General features: G+C 46.4%; 1 protein-coding gene, 1 long non-coding RNA gene and 1 other non-coding gene across 19 annotated transcripts in view; 1 reads left to right on the plus strand and 2 right to left on the minus strand.

The window, feature by feature from the left end:
• Window positions 1–2,717: 2,717 nt before the first annotated feature.
• LOC134809171 (uncharacterized) lies at window positions 2,718–9,650 on the minus strand. Its single transcript, XR_010154206.1, has 2 exons — window positions 9,560–9,650; window positions 2,718–2,855 (listed from the first exon to the last, which is right to left on the minus strand). It is a non-coding gene; the product is annotated as an uncharacterized LOC134809171 (long non-coding RNA).
• Window positions 8,866–9,009, minus strand: MIR1289-1 (microRNA mir-1289-1). The gene has a single exon (NR_035639.1). It is a non-coding gene; the product is annotated as a microRNA mir-1289-1 (primary transcript).
• Window positions 9,651–9,787: 137 nt separating the features above from the next.
• CEP250 (centrosomal protein 250) overlaps window positions 9,788–13,504 on the plus strand; it is a 57,032-nt gene continuing 53,315 nt past the window's right edge. For 4 of the 17 annotated variants that reach the window (XM_009437099.5, XM_016937763.4, XM_016937764.4 and 1 more), the window contains exons 1-2: window positions 10,025–10,162; window positions 13,224–13,294. The gene's annotated coding sequence lies outside the window, so the exon portion shown is untranslated. Of the gene's footprint in view, window positions 11,150–13,223; window positions 13,295–13,504 lie in introns of all 17 variants that reach the window. The other 13 variants (XM_016937768.4, XM_016937762.4, XM_016937760.4 and 10 more) reach the window with 11 other exon arrangements.

A 13,504-nucleotide genomic window follows, 5' to 3' on the forward strand; every position in this document is an offset into this window, starting at 1 on the left:
AGTGAAATAATGATTAAGAGCTAAGTCACTCACCTTCAAATCCTGGCTCCCCCCATTTATCAGCTATGTAATCTCAAGCAAATTATTTCATCTCTCCCTGCCTCAGTTTCCTCATGTATAAAATGGGAATAATAACGATATACCTAGCTGGGCAAACCGGTAAAAACATACTTGGCTCACACCTATAATCTCAGCACTTTGGGAGTCTGAGATGGGAGGATTGCTTGAGCCCAGTAGTTCGAGACCAGCCTGGGCAACATGGCAAGACCTGTCTCTATAAAAATAAAAAAACTGGCCGGGTGCAGTGGCTCACGCCTGTAATCCTAGCACTTTGGGAGGCAGAGGCGGGGCAGATAACAAATTCAGAAGTTCGAGACCAGCTTGGGCAACATGGTGAAACTCTGACTCTACTAAAAATACAAAAATTAGCTGGGCATGGTGGCCGGCACCTGTAATCCTAGCTACTCGGGAGGCTGAGGCAGGAAAATCATTTGAACCCGGGAAGCGGAGGTTGCAGTGAGCTGAGATCGCACCATTGCACTCCAGTCTGGGCGACGGGGTGAGACTCCATCTCAAAAAACAAAAAAATAAAAAAATAGGCTGGGCATGGTGGCTCATGCCTGTAATCCCAGCACTTTGGGAGGCTGAGGCGGGCAGATCACCTGAGGTTGTGAGTTCGAGACCAGCCTGACCAACATGGAGAAACCCCCATCTCTACTAAAAATACAAAATTAGCCGGGTATGGTGGTACATGCCTGTAATCCCACTATTCGGGAGGCTGAGGCAGGAGAATTGCTTGAACCCGGGAGGCGGAGGTTGCAGTGAGCTGAGATCATGCCATTGCACTCCAGCGTGGGCAACAAGAGCAAAACTCTGTCTCAAAAAATAATAATAATAATAAATAAATAAAAATAAAACAATAAAATAAAATAAATAAGCCAGGTGTGGTGGCTCACACCTGTAATCCCAGCACTTCGGGAGGCTGAGGCAGGCAGATTACCTGAGGTCAGGAGTTTGAGACCAGCCTGGCCAACATGGTGAAACCCCGTCTCTACTAAAAATACAAAAAAAATAGCTGAATGTGGTGGCAGGCACCTGTAATTCCAGCTATTTGGGAGGCTGAGGAAGGAGAATTGCTTGAACCCGGGAGGCAGAGGTTGCAGTGAGCTGAGATCCAGCCATTGCACTCCAGCCTGGGCAACAAGAGCGAAACTCCGTCTCAAAAACAACAACAACAAAAAACTTGTATCACGGAGTGGTTATAAGAATTAATGTGTTTATATATGTAAAACACCTTTCAATGACCAAAATACAGTATGTGCTTCATAAATTATAATTTTATTTATTGCTTTTTTTTTTTTTTTGAGACAGGGTCTCACTCTGTCACCCAGGCAGGAGTGCAGTGGTGCGATCTCGGCTCACTGCAGCCTCGAACTCCTGAGCTCAAGTGATCCTCCCCTCTCAGCCTCCTGAGTAGTTGGGACTACAGGTGCAAGCCACTGCACCTGGCTAATCATAAATTACAGTTTTGTTTTGTTTTTTTAAAAAAGATTCCGCTGTTAATATTGTCCTTGTTTCATAAATGAGGAAATTAAGCCTCTGAGTAGTTAAGTGATCGGCACAAGTTCACACAGCTAAAGACGACCGAGCTAGAATTCAACCCAAGCCCCTAATTCTGAATCCAGTGCCCTTCCCACGTAAAGAGAGGACTGACCACCCTACAGGTTAGGAGCTGGCAGGGAGGAAAGCCCAGAGTCCCTTCCCTTTTCATCTGTGCTCCTTCTAATCTGTGGGGCCTGCCTGTCCCAACCCCTGAGAACCCCAGCAAGAGCAGAGCCGCCTCTGCCTACACTCACCCGCGCCGCAAACCTGGTTTCTTTTCTTTTCTTTTCTTTTTTATTATTATTATACTTTAAGTTCTAGGGTACATGTGCACAACATGCAGGTTTGTTACATATTTAAAAAAAAATTTTTTTTTATTATACTTTAAGTTCTAGGGTACATGTGCACAACGTGCAGGTTTGTTACATATGTATACGTGTGCCATGTTGGTATGCTGCACCCATTAACTCGTCATTTACATTAGGTATATCTCCTAATGCTACCCCTCCCCCCCCCACCTCACAACAGGCCCCGGTGTGTGATGTTCCCCTTCCTGTGTCCAAGTGTTCTTATTGTTCAATTCCCGCGTGTTCTCACTCATAGGTGGGAATTTAACAATGAAAACCTGGTTTCTTTTCTAAACTCCGCAGCAGTGGCCACTGCTCAGGACGCGCTCTCAAGGGCTCCCCCTGCTGGGCTACTCGGGAGCTGCACCTTGCTAGAGTTGAGTGTCTCTGGGCCTTCTGTCCATAAGTCAATCAAATTCCTTCCCTGGGCTGCAAATACCTGTACTACAATCTGAAGCTGGAAATTGTATGTCAGTGTTGCGTGTGTCTGTCTGTTGTGGGTAGAGGGGTGTGAATAAAATAACCACATGTTTTGCATATTTATTCTAGAAAATATTTTTATTTTTAAAATAATTCTAAAACTTTTAAAAAGTCATACATATTAGGAAGAAAAGTAATATGAATTCATGATTTTAAAAATTTAAACATTAGAAAAGAATGCAAAAGAAAACATTTTCCTCCCACCCCAGACCCTGGGTCTTTCAGTCCTCCCCAGAAGCAACAACTCTGATCAGTCTCCTAGATGACTTTCCACACAATATAGTAACATCAGCTTTTTAAAAACTTTATTAGGCAGGGCATGGTGGCTCATGCCTGTAATCCCAGCACTTTGGGAGGCTGAGGCGGGAAAACCGCCTGAGCCCAGGAGTTGGAGATCAGTCTGAGCAACATGGCACGAGCCCGTCTCTATAAAATAAAAAAAAAAAATTAAAACACCTTTTTATCGATGCATGATATTCATACCAAATATATTTGATTATAAAATTAAATCATGTTCATTGTAAAAATATTCAAATAATACCAAAGTTTATAAAGTTAAAAGAGAAAGTTCCCCTCTCCCCTCACACCCCAATCTCTCTAATCACAGGAAACCTCTCTAATCACTGGAAACCTTGTTGCCATTCTTGAGCTCAGAAATCTCAGATCCTTGCTGGACTCCTCCACTCCTCCTTCCCTCCATCTAATTCTAATTCCCACTTTGTGTATAAGAACCCTAGCTGGTAAGTACTATTATCCCCATATTGCAGCTGAGGAATTTGAGGCTCAGAAAGGGAAAGAGGGTTGCTCAAGAACGTAAAGCAAGCTGGACGCGGTGGTGCACATCTGTAGTCCCGGCTACGGGACTTTTTGTTTTTTTCAAAAAAAAAAAAAAAAATATATATATATATATATATATATATATATATATATAGTTAAGGGCCCCCCCGACTTTTTTTTTTTTTTTTTTTTTTTTTGTCTCACTCTGTCACCCAGGCTGGAGTGCAGTGGAGCAATCTTGGCTCACTGTAACCTCCTCCTCACAGGTTCAAGCGATTCTTGTGCCTCAGCCTTCCGAGCAGCTGGGATCACAGGTGCGCGACACCAGGCCCGGCTAATTTGTGTATTTTTAGTAGAGACAGGGTTTCGCCATGTTGGCCAGGCTGGTCTCAAACTTCTGGCTTCAAGCGATCCACTTGCCTCCACCTCCCAAAGTGCTGGGATTACAGACATGAGCCATCACGCCTGACCAAGGGCCCATTTTTGAGGAAGGAGAAGACCTGGTCCTGTGGGAACTGTGACTGGACATCCTTTATTGCCCAAGCCCTGAGTGATAGTGAAAAGATGTCATCCACTTCAAGAATCTCAAGCTTGGGTACGCTGGTCACTTCGAGCCTGACTTAGTCAGTGAGAGGGGGCTAGGACTGGAATAAGAACTGCCTATTGAGGCGGGGTCAGGACCAGGGAGAAAATATCCAGCTGACAAAGGGAATCCAACTAGGGAGATTGACACAATTCAACCAAATGGTGGCATCAGCAAGAGGAGTGTCCGGCATTCCTAACACATCCCATGCTCTAGCATGCTGCTGTGCCTTTGTACATGCTGCTTGGAATCCCCGCCACCACCCCACCCCTGCCACTTTGCTTAGCATTTTTTTTTTGAGATGGGGTCTTGCTATGCTGCCCAGACTGGTCTCAAACTCCTAAGCTCAAGAGGTTCTTCTGACTCAGCCTCTTGAGTGGGTGGGACTACAGCCACATGCCACCATGCCTGGCTTGTCTGCTTAGCATTTTTTTTTTTTTTGAGACAGGGTCTTGCTGTGTTGCCCAGGTTGGAGTGCAGTGGCTTGAACACAGCTCACTGCAGCCTCAACCTCCTGGGCCAAGCGATCCTTCCTACCTCAGCCTCCAGAATAGTTGGGACTACAGTAGTGCACCACCACACCTGGCTAATTTTAGCGTTTTTATCCTTCACAAACAAGTCATAGTGGCCTGATGCTGTGTAGCCAGCTGCTCCCTCTTTATAGAATTTACTACACTGTGTGTGTGTGAACTATTTCTTTACTTGCTTGCCTGCCATGTGAGTTTGTGAACAGAGGCTCTGGACAGAGTTCATTTATTATTGTTCTTTGGGTCCCTCCCAGTGTATAACTCAACTTTTGGCACACAGTAGGTGCTCAATCAATATTTTAAAAATAATGAATGAATGGAACTTCAGCGCAGCAGCTCAAGCCTATAATCCCAGCACTTTGGGAGGCTAAAGTAGAACATTGCTTGATGCCAGGAGTTCAAGACCAACCTGGACAACACAGTGAGTCCCCATCTCTACAAAAAAATTTTTAAACAAATTAGCCAGGACTGGTGGCACAGGCCTATAGTCTTAGCTATTCGGGAGGCTGAGCCAGGAGGATCGCTTGAGCCCAGGAGATTGAAGCTGCAGTGAGCTATGATCGAACCACTGCACTCCAACCTGAGTGAAAGAGCAAAACCCTGTCTCTTAAAAAAAAAAAAAGAGAGAGAGAGAATGGGCCGGGCGTGGCAGCTCACGCCTGTGATCCCAGCACTTTGGGAAGCCGAGGTGGGCGGATCACTTGAGGTCAGGAATTCAAGACCAGCCTCGCTAACATGGTGAAACCCCATCTCTACTGAAAAAAAAAAAAAAAAAAGCTGGGTGTGGTGGTAGTGGGCGCCTGTAATCCCAGCTTCTCAGGAGGCTGAGGCACAAGGATCACTTGAACCCAGGAGGCGGAGATTGCAATGAGCCAAGATCGTGCCACTGCACTCCAGCCTGGGCTACAAAGTGAGACTCCGTAAAAAAAAAAAAAAAAAAGAATGGACTCAGATGAACAGCAGCAAGAGACTATCGTTTTGGTGCTCCAGACTGTTACCTTGCAGTGAGAAAGAAAGAGGAAAATGGTTGACTTTTTTTCCCTCTATTTTTCCCTCTCTGTCATCCTCAGCTCACTTTAGTCACTCAACATGTCTCCATGTTAACATGGAGAGGAAGATGGGGGTGGGAAAAGTCTTCTTTGAACCAGTGTAATAGCTGGCTTAGTGCTTTCTGGGCCTCGCAGATGTTTATAGCCATCTCTATCCATCATCAAAGCATCATGGGGTGCTTTTATACACTCTTCAGGGGTTCCCTACTGGCCCCTCTCCTGCAGTTCCCTTAGCAAAGGCATCTATTAATGGCCATTTGTCTAGCTTCTTGTTCCTGGGGTCCCTTTATACCTCCAGGAAGCCCTACTGAACAGGACCTAATAGTCAGCAGGCTTGTCTCTTCTTGCTAGAGTTCACAGGCAGGAAGCATATCCTGGTCACGATACTCCCTAACTGCAATGGTATGGATTCTGCATCTCAGATTCTCATGGAAGCCCCCTCTCCCAGTCACTTGGTTTGAGCGGTTAAAAGTAATGTCCTCTTAATCTTCCCCAAGGAGGAATGGGGACTCATAGCCAGAAATATCTCCACACAAATTATCTATCCTCCACCTGCAGACCCCTTTATATTGGGATAAGGGATTTAGGAACTTTCAAACAGATTTTAGACTAACAGAAAAATATATATATATATACACAAATATATATGTACAGTGATTTAGCACCTCATTTTGAAATTTCACATATATATATATATATTTTTTTAATTCAGTTTGTCCAGATAGCCTCTTGGCATGGGCTAGGAGGAATATGTATAAATAATGAGCAAGGCTGGGTGTAGGAAAGATCCATATTATAGCCCTCAGAGAGGGTTTGAGTACAAGGCATATTTCTAGAGATGGAATTTAGGATATAAAGGAAGAAACCGTTCCCCTCACCTGGCAGGGACCAGGGTTGATTTTCTTTCAACTCATCCATTGTCTTTCCCTCCAATCCAGCCTCCTTTGAGAACTCCCCAGTCTGGTTCATCAGACAGGTCTGAACATGATCAGACTTCAATTGTCTGGTTTAAGTCTTTATAGGACTCTTGGGCCCCAAGCCAGGTGATAGGTAGGAACACCTGTTTGTACGTCTCAAATGCTCCATGCAGTTTGCAGAATGCGTGTTTTTTTTTTTCTGTTTTTTTTCCTTTTTTTTTTTTTTCGAGACAGGGTCTTACTCCTGTCACCCAGGCTGGAGTGCAGTAGGGCCATCACGGCTCATTGCAGCCTCGAACTCCTGGGCTCAAGCAATCCTCTCACCTCATTTTTTGATTTTTTTGTAGAGGCAAGGTCTAACTATGTTGCCCAGGCTGGTCTCCAACTCCTGGGCCCAAGTGATCCACCTGTCTTGGCCTTCTAAAGTGCTGGGGTTACAGGCGTGAGCCACTGCACCCAGCCATCTGCAGGTTGTGTAAGACTGATGTGGTGTACTCTTATGCCTACAGAACCACTAGGGCAGGGGTTTCTAATCCCCCAAGCCATGGACTACTATCAGTCTGTGACCTGTTAGGACCCTGGCAGCACAGTAGGAGTTGAGCAGATAAGCCAGCATTACCACCTGAGCTCCACCTCCTGTCAGTTCAGCAGCAGCATTAGATTCTCATAGGAGGCAAATCTTATTGAGACCTGTGCATGCAAGGGATCTAGGTTACACACTCATGAGAATCTAATGCCTGATGATCTGAGGTGGAAGTCTCATCTCAAAACCATTCCCACCCACCCCTGCCCATCCCTGTTTCACACACCAGCTAATTCCACTTTGGGCTTTGGTTCAGATAATATCCAGTTGTACTACATTATTATGTTTTAATACAATTTCCAATTTGTCCTTACTACATTGTATTATTATTCAATACTAGAACACAATCAATGCTCAATAAATGTCCACTGGGTAAATGAATAAATAAGGGAATGAATCCCCCTTTACAAACATCAAAGATTACTATTTGGTTTGGTATATCTTGGTAGTCTGAAACCTGTTTACTCCTCATAGTCTTTTTCTTTGAGATGAACTTTCGCTCTTGTTGCCCAGGCTAGAGCGCAATGGTGCAATCTCGGCTCACTGCAACCTCCGCCTCCCGGGTTCAAGTGATTCTCCTGCCTCAGCCTCCCGAGTAGCTGGGATTACAGGCATGTGCCACCACGCCTAGCTAATTTTGTATTTTTAGTAGAGATGGGGTTTCTCCCTGTTGGTCAGGATGGTATCGAACTCCCGACCTCAGGTGATCCGCCCACCTCAGCCTCCCAAAGTGCTGGGATTACAGGCGTGAGCCACTGCACCCGGCCGACTCCTCATAGTCTTAAAAAATATTGTCTAGTTTGCTAATGGATGTTATGTCATTAAACTTTGTAACACTAGGGCTGACTTGATTCATTCATTCAATGGATACTTACTTGACACCTACCATGTGTGTAAGACTGTGCTAAATCCCAGGAATAAGTCTCCTATCCACACAAAGCTTAAATTTTGGAGGGAATGTTAATAGGAAAACAAAATAATAAATGGAAAGTGCTATGAAAGAAACAGAAGATGGCCGGGTGCGGTGGCGCACGCCTGTAATGCCAGCATTTTGGGAGGCTGAGGCAGGCGGATCACGAGGTCAGGAGATCAAGACCATCCTGGCTAACACAGTGAAACCCCGTCTCTACTAAAAATACAAAAAAATTAGCCGGGCGTGGTGGTGGGCACCTGTGGTTCCAGCTATTGGGGAGGCTGAGGCAGAAGAATGGCGTGAATCCGGAAGGTGGAGCTTGCAGTGAGCCGAGATTGCACCGCGGCACTCCAGCCTGGGCGACAAAGCAAGACTCCGTCTCAAAAAGAAAAGAAACAGAAGACTATCCTAGAAAGTATAGGGTATTACTTTAGATAGCATGGTCAGGGAAGACCTAGTTGAGGAAGTATCATTTAAGCTGGGACCTGAAGGACAGGAAGGTACCAGCTAGGCCAAGAGCTGGGGGGAAAGTGGTCTAGGTAGCTGGCATAGTGTATGCAAACGCCCTGAGGCAGAAAAGAGCTTGATGTGCATAATATTTAGATTGTTTCATTTGTATTTCAAATATTGTTGCAGTGAACATTCAAGCACAATGCCTGTTGTGGGATTATTTCCCTAGGATGGAATCCCACACCACTGCTTCTTTGCATCGTTTTCTCTGTCTAGTGCCTGGAGATGTTCCTTTTCCCCTCTCTAGATAGTTTGCCTTTCAGAATCCGTGTCCTTCCTTCCCCTTTTACTCTCCACTTTCTCTATTTCTCAAATTAGCTATTAAGATCTTTTTTGTGTTCTTACAGGAGAAAGATAAAATATAGATTTTAAGCGTTCCTTTCTCAGGTTACCTTTGGCTGTGGATTAACCTGAAGCCTTGCTGTTTCACTCGAGCTATCCACTCATTCACCCATTCACTCAGCACTTATTGAGCACCTATTTTGTACCAGGCCTTGTGCTGAGCGCTATAGTCAGATGACCAAATTACAGTCTCTACGCTCAAGCTCACAATCTCATGCAGCGCTTCCTAAAACGTGTTCCCAATGTATCAGAATCACCCTGGGTACTTTCTAAAATGCAGATTCCTGGACTCCACCCCCGGTTTAGGGATTCTCTGGGGGTGGAATCCAAGAGTCTGCATTTACCAGTTTTGTTTTTAATTCCTACTAAAAATTGAGAACCACTGAGTGCAAGAGTGAGGCAGGTAAATGGAGTTTACAACTCTAAGAAAGTGCATTAACAATTTATACACAAGGCCGGGCGCGGTGGCTCACGCCTGTAATCCCAGCCCTTTGGGAGGCCGAGGCGGGAGGATCACGATGTCAAGAGAGATCGAGACCATCCTGGCCAACATGGTGAAATCCTGTCTCTACTAAAAATACAAAAATTAGCCAGGCGTGGTGGCGGGCGCCTGTAGTCCCAGCTACTCGGGAGGCTGAGGCAGGAGAATTACTTGAACCTGGGAGGCAGAGGTTCCGGTGAGCCGAGATCGTGCCAATGCACTCCAGCCTGGCGACAGAGCAAGACTCCATTTCAAAAAAAAAACAAAAAAAAAAACAATTTATACACAAAATGCTACGGGAATAACGCATGGGTCCTATTGGGAAGAAAAAGTTCTCTAGAAGTCAGGCTTAAGCAGAACTGCAGCTCCGGGACGGATTAAGTCAGGTAAAGGTAACACTCTGTGCAGAGACATGCAGACAAAACCGAGTGTTGAGTAAGTAACTCGCCTGTAAGTGTTATGCTGCCTGAAGCTTCTCGGAGCGTCTGAGCAGCAAGGTGAACAACCCTCAGAAACTGGTCGCGCTGCCAGTATTATCGCTAACCAGTGGCAGCGAGCCCCTTTGTTTCTCGCGCAGTTGTAATTGTAGTCTGGTTTGTAGGTGGAGCTGTGCGCAGGCGCACCTAGAACCAGGTGACCTTGCACATGCGCTGTATGTAACACTGAAGCCAAAAGCGAAATGATTGAGGGCAATTTTTCTTTTCTGCTTCCGAAATGTCCCTTTCGCGAATCCAGAGACCCTGACCGTCCCCATTTCTGGCTAGGGATCTTATAATTCTTAAAATAATACCCCCTTCCCTTCAGGGCCTCTCTAGTAAGTCGGCTGCCAATACCCAACATGGCGGCAGGCCCTGCGCCGGCTCAGTCTGCCTATAGGTGCAGGACTTGGCGGGGCGGGCCCCTCCCAAAGGGCGGGAGTTTGGGGGGCGGGGCCTGGCCCTCTGCCTCGGGGTGGGCTCCGCCCCCGTCCCACGCAGGGCCTTAGCAGCGGCTGCCGCAGCTCAATCGCAGAGCAACTAGCCGGGCGTCTGCGGGAGCCGAGCGTGGTGAGGTGGGGCCTCAGGGGCAGGCGGGAGGTGCTCGGGTTAACCGTCCGAGGCCCGGAGACCCGCCCGTCTAGGGCGCCTGAGGGAATCCCGTTCAGGCAGCGGCCTCTTGTTACCCGGGGGGAACCCGAGGCCCAGAGAGGGGCTGGGACGCGTCGTTAGGGCCCGGGACCCGCTTGCCTCAGCTTCCTGCTGCCGCCAGCACGCTGAGCTGCAGTCGGCGCCGAAGGAGAGCTTCCTGACCCTCGTGTCCAGTAGCCGCAATCCCAGGCTGGGAGGGCGAGGCGCCGCGCTCTGCCGCCCCCCCGCCCCTCGCTCCCTGTGTCCTGGCGGATTTGCACGTAATCTATCCGAAAGCCCAGTCCCACCCGCCACCCGACTCTGGAGCTCCCATTCTTCAGGACCCTGCTGAAGTATCACTTCTCAGCCGCCTTCTCCAGGCGCAGCTGCATTCGCTTCTCGGTTTTTGCACTCGCTGTGCACCGAGTTACTTTCCCGGCCCCTCGTTGACACCGTAAGCTCGTTCGTTAGATGTTATGCCTTGCCTTTTTCATCTCTAGATCCCAGGGCCTAGCACGTGATGATAATAGCCATGGCTTACTGTACGGAATGGTCACAAATTGTCAGGTGCTACTGAATGCATTACACACAAGGGCCCATTTATTTATTTATTTAGAGACGGAGTTTCGCGCTTGTTGCCCAGGCTGGAGTGCAATGGCGCGATCTCGGCTCACCTCAACCTCCGCCTCCCGGGTTCAAGCGATTCTCCTGCCTCAGCCTCCCAAGTAGCTGGGATTGCAGGCATGCGCCACCACACCCGGCTAATTTTATGTTTTTAGTAGAGACGGGGTTTCTCCATGTTGATCAGGCTGATCTCGAACTCCCGACCTCAGGTGATCCGCCCGCTTCGGCCTCCCAAAGTGCTGGGATTACAGGCGTGAGCCACCGCGCTCAGCCAAAGGCCTATTTAATCTTCCCAACAATCCTATGGGGTGAGTTTTTTCTATAGCTTCACGTTTTACCCATGAAGAAACTGAGGTATTCATAGAAAAAGTAATTTGCCAGGAGTCCCACAACTAATAAGTGGATGGAGCTGGGAAACTGTCCCCAGGGCATTTGATGACTTGACTAGATTGCCTTTGGGTTTAATGAACGTCTGTTGAATTGATCTTTACTTTGGCCCTGGGAGTTATTGGAGGCTAGGCTTGTGATCAGTATTTTACCGCGAAGGCTTAGAAAGGAGAACTGGTCCCAGATTTATAGAGGTCACAACAAAACCAAGGCTACTGGTACGCCCTCTGTTCCTTTAGTTCTTCTATCTTTCTTTGCTCCTTTCGATCAGAAAGCTGCAGACATAGGTGTCATTATCCCTCACTATTTAAGAAGTGCCCCTCACAGAGCTGTGAGTTCGTAGTCCATGCTTTAACTAATGTAATGTTCATGCTTTAACAGCTAATGTAATGGAGAGAGTGTAGAATTTGGAATCAGATTGGGCTTCAGTCATTGCTCTGCCACTGACCAAGCTATAAGTTACATGCCTCCCCCCACTTTTTTTTTTTTTGAGACCTGGTCTCACTCAGTCACCCAGGCTGGAGTGCAGTGGTGCGATCTCGGTTCACTGCAACATCCTGTCTCCCAGGTTCAGGCGATTCTCCCGCCTCAGCCTCCTGAGTAGCTGGGATTACAGGCGCCCGCCACCGTGCCTGGCTAATTTTTGTATTTCTAGGAGAGATGGGGTTTTGCCATGTTGGCCAAGCTGGTCTCGAACTCCTGGCCTCAAATGATCTGCCCAACTCAGCCTCCCAAAGTGCTGTGATTACAGGTGTGAGCCACCACACCCAGCCTGTTTTTTTGCTTTTTATATAGGTAATAGAGCTGTTAGCATTTTGCAAGACCATTGGTGATAATATGGATCATGTTACCTAATGTCCTATAATAGTCAGTAATAATGGGCACTTGTTATAAACCAGGCTGTGTTTTAGGTAGGAGCTGGGAATACAGCATTCGATAAAACAATGCTTTTGCACTTGTGGAATTTGCATTTTGGTAAGTATATTACATAATAATTAGATAGGGACAGAAAAAGCATGGTAAGGTAAATAAAAGTACTAGTGTTATGTGGAGAGGTGATAGTATTTTATTTATTTATTTATTTGAGCATCTTGTCCCAGGCTGGAGTGCAGTGGCGTGATCACGGCTCACTGCAGCCTCGAACTCCTTGGCTCAAGCAGCCCTCCCACCTTAACCTCCCAAGTAGCTGGGACTACAGGTGAATGCCACACAGCCAGCGATTTTTTTTTTTTAATAGAGATGGGAATCTCCCTGTGTTGCCCAGGCTGGTCTTGAACTCCTGGCCTCAAGAGATCCTCCCACCTTGGTGAAACTCTGTCTCTACTAAAAAATACAAAAAAATTAGCTGGTCGTGGTGGCACATGCTTGTAATCCCAGCTACTCGGGAGGCTGAGACATGAGAATTGCCTGAACCAGGGAGGCAGAGGTTGCATTGAGCTGAGATCATGCCAGTGCACTACAGCCTGGGTAACAGAGCCAGATCCTGTCTCAAAAACAAAACAAAACACTGGATGAGATTACCTTGGAAATTAATGGAGATGGAGAAGAGGTCTGAAGCCTTGAGGTTTCCAAACTTTAGATACTGGGGAGATGAGAAAAGGCAGCAAAGGAGACTGTGTGGGAGAAGCCAGAGGTTGGAGGAGAGCAACAGAGAGGCCCCACATGAGATTTAAATAAGGAGCTGCATGCTAATTTGTTTTTTTCAGGAGTAAGAAACAAATTATCTCTGTACACAAATGTGTATACTGTAGTTTCTTTCTCAGTAAATGAAATGTTTGTGTCCTCAAGTATTTTTCTGTTTTTGCTTTAAGTGACAAATTCTATTTAATACCATTCTGCATCTTAGTCCTTGTAGCATTTATGCCTCTATTCCAAGTTTAGGTGGTAGTGTTGCTTCTCTTTTAAACTTTATTTAAATACTCCTTTTGTAGTATTTTGGATGAGAGAGGATCAAATACATAATTTATCTCACTCTTCTGTCACTTTCCACTCCAGGTTCACAGGTGGCTGTTGGTCTTTAGTAAGGGTGCTGTCTTCCCTGTCTGATCCTTAGCAAAAGTAGGAAGGTAGGTCTTGTTCATTTCTGTACCACTGTGGCAGACTCTTGATACTGAGTTGAAATTCATGAGTGTTTATGGGATAAATTAATGTACAAAAGAAATGAATCTTTCCCTTTTTCCTGCAGTAATGATAACATTGGCTCAGTGGTTTACAGCTTAGAAGTACACTGACACTCATTATCTTATTTAGATGTAATCCAATTTGTTAACAGTTTG

This window comes from Pan troglodytes, chromosome 21 (genome assembly GCF_028858775.2).
Source record: "Pan troglodytes isolate AG18354 chromosome 21, NHGRI_mPanTro3-v2.0_pri, whole genome shotgun sequence".
NCBI lineage: Eukaryota > Metazoa > Chordata > Mammalia > Primates > Hominidae > Pan > Pan troglodytes.